We start from the raw sequence: 6,437 nt of genomic DNA, 5'->3' as shown, positions 1-6,437 counted from the left end.
GTCGATTTGATCGCTTGCGCTGCCGCTCGCTTATAAGCATCTTCTAAGCGGTTTTGCATATCGCTTGCGTACTTAGTTATTGTGGTAGATGAACCATTATTTTGCTTATTCAGACCCAAAATAATATCAATAGGGAGTCTCGGATGACGACCAAACATAAGAAAATATGGAGAGAATCCTGTAGAACTGTTGGTAGTGGCATTATACGCGTGTACTAAGGGGGCTACGTGAGATTTCCAATCGGCCTTACCGTCATCAGTCAAAGTACCTAACATGTCTAGCAAAGTGCGATTAAAACGCTCACACTGGGGGTTACCCTGAGGGTGATAGGGGGTCGTATGTGACTTGGCAATTCCACATAACTTACACAATTCGGATATCACTTCAGACTCAAAGTTTCTACCCTGATCAGAATGTAACCGTGCTGGAAAACCATAATGAACGAAATAGTTGTCAAATAGGACACGAGCTGTAGTGCGAGCGGTTTGATTTTTAGTAGGTATGGCCTGTGCGTATCTAGTGAAATGATCAGTGATTACAAGGATGCTATTATACCCACCCTTTGATTTTTCTGGTGAAAGGTAATCCATGGATACTAACTCCATGGCCTCACTTGTTCTAATGCTAACTAAGGGGGCTTTGGGACAGGCTGATGGTGGTGTCTTCCGCCGAATACACCTACCACAGGCTTTGATGTAGCTAGAGACATCGCTTTTCATCTTGGGCCAATAAAGCCTATCTCTGACTAAATCAAGGGTTCGGTCCCTCCCAAAATGACCTAAATCATCATGTAGCCCTTTCAAAGCTTTAAGTTTAAAGGAAGAAGGGAGGACCAATTGAAAACAATCTTGGCCATTCTTGTCCTTTCGTCGACGGTGTAGCACACCGTCGCGCATGCAAAGGCGGTCCCACTCTTTAAGGGCAATAAGGGTTAGTTTATTTTCCGCTTGTCGTTCGTGGGGGTTGGGACGAGAATTCCTATCTAAATAAAATAAAATCCTAGATATAGTGGGGTCTGTTTCCTGATGGGATTTCCAATCGGAGGGGTTCATAGATGACATAGTGTGTGGGGATGATTGAACAATTACTGGTGGGGGACGGGACTGTCATCTCTTAAGATGGGTAGGGAATCTACTAAAGGGGTAGGTTCTACATCGCTAAAATCAAGGTTGATCTGGTGGTAACTATTTAAGGCTTGTATTACCTCATGATTTAGGGAGGTGATGTTAGCACTTTCGCTCACCTGGGGTTCGAGTCTTGATAACAGGTCTAACCGCCGTGGTTCCTCGACCTCCGTAGGGAAATCCTTAGAGGGGAAGGGTCTTCTAGACAAACCATCGGCGTCAGCGTTATGTTTACCGGCACGATAGCTGATAGAAAAAGGATAACATGACAGGGCTGCTAACCACCTGTGGGACGTAGCATCTAGTTTTGCTGTGGTAGCCACATAAGGAAGGGGGTTGTTGTCTGTTTTCACAGTAAAGTGCCTACCATACAAATAATCATGAAATTTCTTGGTGATGGCCCACTTTAACGCTAGGAATTCTAATTTGTGGGCCGGGTAATTTCTTTCGCTTCCTGATAAGCCTCTACTTGCGTACGCGATTACGCGCTCATGGCCATCTCGCTCTTGATATAGCGCAGCGCCGAGTCCGTCTAAACTAGCGTCAGTATGCAAAATAAAAGGTTTGGAAAAATCGGCATAAGCAAGAACGGGAGAAGAAGAAAGTGCTCTGACGAGGGTGTCAAACGATTCCTGACACTCATTAGTCCATACAAAATTTTGCTTGGGTACATTACGAGATTTAGATTTATGTTTAGGGCTAGGAGAACCACCTGTCAATGCATAAAGGGGGCGAGTGATTTTGGAGTAATCCTTGACAAAGCGGCGATAGTAACCGGCGAAACCAAGGAATGATCTAATCTCCTTACTGTTAGTGGGAATGGGCCATGTCGTGAGGGATGAAATTTTGTCAGGGTCTGTCTCGATACCATTTTCGGAAATAACATGGCCTAAGTATTTCACTCTTTTCTGAAATAAGTTACATTTGGATGGTTTCAATTTGAGACCATATTCATGCAACTTTTGGAAGACAGAATTTAACCTAACTAAGTGCTCGTCAACAGTCTTAGAGAATACAATTACATCCTCTAAATAAATAAGGCAGGATTTAAAATTTAGCTCTCCAAGACAACGTTCCATCAAGCGCTGGAAAGTAGCAGGCGCATTTGTTAACCCAAACGGCATACGGTTGCAATCGTAGAAGCCAAGAGGGGTAGTAAATGCGGTTTTAGCCTTGTCATTTTCGTCGACTTCGAATTGCCAGTATCCAGATTTCAAATCTAACGAAGAAAACCACACGGCTCCGTGAAGGGCGTCGAGCGTATCCTCAATTCTCGGCAAAGAATAGCTATCCTTAACCGTCAGATTATTGAGTTTACGGTAGTCTACGCAAAACCTTAAGCCTGTCTCTTATACACATCTAGATGTGTATAAGAGACAGCTAACTTCCTGCAACTGGGATGGGGGGATACGCCTGTAAGGCTGGCGAAAGGGGGTTGGGTCAGTAAGTGGGATTTTGTGTTTAACAGCGGTGGCACAACCTATGTCCGTATCATTGCGAGAGAAAACGGATTCCCACTTTTGTAGGAATTGCTTTACTTCTCTTACCCTATCAACATCTAAAGGGGAAGTACTAAGGTCTAGGGTGTCGATTACTGAACCATGGGTGGCATCGGATTGGACTTGGGAATTGGAGAACGGGGCTGTTTGCGATAGTTACTATTTCTAAATTACAAATTAAAGTTTGGGGACTTATAATTACTGTCTTACTAGAAAGGTTGGAGACCCGAATGGGGATATGATTAGCCTGACCTAGCTCTACCACCACAGGGCTAACTGTCAAACATCCAGGTAAGCTGGAATTTTCAAGTGGGGATAATAGAGCGGGGTATCTACCTCCTCTAAGATTTAAATTACTCTTCCCAGGAATGATTACGGATTGATTGCCCTCTAACATAATATTGTGGACGTTACATGTGCTTACAAGTCCGGTCAGTCCACTGTCCGCGAACTGCCTACGCGCTTGCAAGTTGCTGTATGCGCATCGCCACGACTCCAAATGAACGCGTGCTAAGCATTGCTGTTGGGCACAAATATCAAAACAACTGTTAATAACGTTAGTACCCACAATCAAAGGAACATTATTAGTAAAATTAGTGGTGGGCGCAACTAATACTAGAGACTGTACTGGCTCCCATCTACCGGTTACACATTCAGGGAAAGACAAAGGGACTTCAATGAAACCAAGAAACGGGATAGGAGACCCTGTAGCTCCTTCGACTCTAATTAGATTACTTATAGGAGAAATGTTTAAATAACTTAAATTATTCCGCCAAAATGTTTCGGATATGGTTGTGACCTGAGAGCCGGTGTCGATCAGACATCGACATTTAATTCCATTTATCCAGGCAAATCCTTCATTGGACTGGCCTACTATCCTATTTAACAATGGTTTTGGCCTTGTTGGTTTTGGGGGGTAGCACCTCGTCGACTGGCCAACGTTCGAGGTGCTTAGTAGTTTAAAGGGCGACTGCGCTGGCGGCATTCACGGGATATGTGGCCCTCCCGCCCACAATTATAACACTTAGGCCTACTTCCCTGGGATCTGATATTATTATGCCTGGAGGGTTGTGACCCACCTCTGATCTGTGATTGGGAGCCAACATTAAGCGTTGGGGTTTGGGATCCTCTAAATTGGGTTGAGGCCCCCTGTTTCCCAACTTTTAGAGTTTCTAAGCGGCCATTTATATCTTTGAAGGTTGGACCCAAATCGGTAAGTGGGGCTGTGGAAGGGGAAGGGGAAGGGGAACCGGCTGCGCAGCTCGCATTAGCGGGCAATTCCTGTTCAAGAACCCTTAGTTCTTTTACCAGTCCGGGAAAGGATTTAGAGTTTTCAAAGTGGTGTCTGCCTGCTAATTTGAGGGGTTGGTTTGTGAGGCCCTTCCAAAGGACTTCGCGCAGCGCGCCACCCTGGGGCTTGGCCAGGGAATTCGATTTTACTATCTTTCTGTAGATGTTTTCAATCCTACAGGCAAAACCCGCCACAGATTCACCTGCATCCTGTCTAGAGCTGTAAAATTTTTCTAACAGCACGGCCCCCGACTCCACACTACCGAATAGAGACTCTAACTTCTCAAGCAACTGGGACTGGGACGCTATTGGCCCTAAGCCAATTTCAACATGGGAGGCCTCCCCACGAAGAGAACGACGGATAGCCGGCAGTAACCCCTCAGGGTTTTGGCCACTGGCTATTGCCGCTTCAACTTCGTAAATCCACGCTTCATATGAAGCTTCCCCAGGGCCAGGTTTAGTTGCCCCAGAGAAAAGGGGAAACCTATGCTGAACCAAGGGCTTCAGCATATATTTGTCTAGAGCTGTAAAATTTTTCTAACAGCACGGCCCCCGACTCCACACTACCGAATAGGGACTCTAACTTCTCAAGCAACTGGGACTGGGACGCTATTGGCCCTAAGCCAATTTCAACCTGGGAGGCCTCCCCACGAAGAGAACGACGGATAGCCGGCAGTAACCCCTCAGGGTTTTGGCCACTGGCTATTGCCGCTTCAACTTCGTAAACCCACGCCTCATAGGAAGCTTCCCCAGGGCCAGGTTTAGTTGCCCCAGAGAAAAGGGGAAACCTATGCTGAACCAAGGGCTTCAGCATATATTGGGGGAAAAACTGGGGTGTGGCCTGGGATGGGGTAGATGTCACTGGGGCTGACGAGCAGGTAGGGTGAGGGGGTAGAGTGGAAGATGGCCCAGGTTTGGTAGGTGGACTACTGAATAGGTCCTGGGCCGGATCAACATCAGCTTGCCCTGCAAGGACTTCTGGGCTTAAAATGGGCATATCAAAAGAAATTTCAGGGTCAACATCAATTAAGGACATTTTAACACATAATTTTCAAATGAAAAGTAAAAAAGAAAAGAAAAAAAATACAGTATTTTTACTGGTGTAACAAAATGAAAATTCAAGGTGGGTAATGCAGTCTTACACGAAATCGACAATAAATTTAAAATTACAATATGATACAAAGCTAATGCAATAAATCAAAATCAAATTTCAATGAGAAATTAAAAATAGGTCTCTATCAATTATAATACTAAGAAAATATCAATCAAATCAATTAGAAAACTGCAAGCATCCGCTTATCTTTTAAGTGAACAAAATTAAAGCGAGAAATATGATAAACGAAATCAAGGAATAAAAAAACGTAAATGCAAAGTAAATAATAGGCTAAAAGGTTCCTTTTGTTTTGTGGCTACTGAACCCTGACAAATTTAGTGACACAGGGTCTTAAACAAAAGGATAAACTAAAATTCGCTTATTGCCGAGCCCCACATTGGGCGCCAAATTTTATGTAGCGCGTGACCACTACTTGAATTAAGCGAATCCGTCACTTAATTCGTCGTGGGGGCTCGGGTTCCAGTTACGCGCAGGCTCAGTCGCTAGATGTTTACATATATGGCCACAAATAAAACAAGAGGAACTTTTCTAGTTATATACTTAATAATGATTTATTGGGCAATGGGGATTACAATAGGGACTTATAAATTGGACCTAATCTAACCTAACAAACTACTCACGTGAGACCGTCGGCAATCCAGCGTACGCTTGTAGAAAGTAAAATAATAATAAATGCAAGAAGTCCAACAAAAATAGAGTTCAGAATATAGGCAAAACAGCGAGTTCCAATGATATAACAAAGTCAAAAATCGCTTCCACTTGCAATCGTCTGGTTGCACTTGGTACCGGTAACTGTTACAGCAAATCAAACTGTTCTTCTGATTCAAGTAAAGAAAATAGTGGAACCAACAGAGTAGTAATTCTTCTTCCTTTTTAATTCAGGAAGGTTTCCAATCAACAGCTTTCTGAAGAAGATTCACATTTATCCTAAGTCTATCCGACTATAGGACTATTACTGTGTGCTAGAGTTCCGATCGGGATCTCTCAGTGTTCCTTCTTCTCTGATGTGTCTTTTTCCTTCTTTCCTGTTTTTTTTTTTGTTTCCTTGGATATTCTGGGTATATGTAGGGGATCTGGCTCCACCCTACTCATTCGAATATTCAATTATCATTGGTCCTTTAGCCTTAGGCAACACCCAAAGTCACTGTCCATTCCCGATTTCCTGTGTCCGGTCATCCATCATTTGATGTTGACAAGACGTTTCCTTTACTTCCTCAGGTATGTCGACAGTATACCACCCAACTCTCGGGAGACGGTTAGCTGGTGGTATCTATTTGACTATAGAAAATGGAATGTTCAATGGGTCATTAACCTACAGGCTAAAACAGTATTCCATTGTATAGCCTCTTTGGATAAGGGATACTGGATTAATATAAATAAATAATATAGAATAAATTTAAAGGTACTTAA

This window comes from Anneissia japonica, unplaced genomic scaffold (genome assembly GCF_011630105.1).
Source record: "Anneissia japonica isolate Jap-2015-1 unplaced genomic scaffold, ASM1163010v1 scaffold288140_len288450_cov173, whole genome shotgun sequence".
In the NCBI taxonomy this organism is placed as follows: Eukaryota; Metazoa; Echinodermata; class Crinoidea; order Comatulida; family Comatulidae; genus Anneissia; species Anneissia japonica.
Note: the sequence above shows the minus strand (reverse complement) of the source record.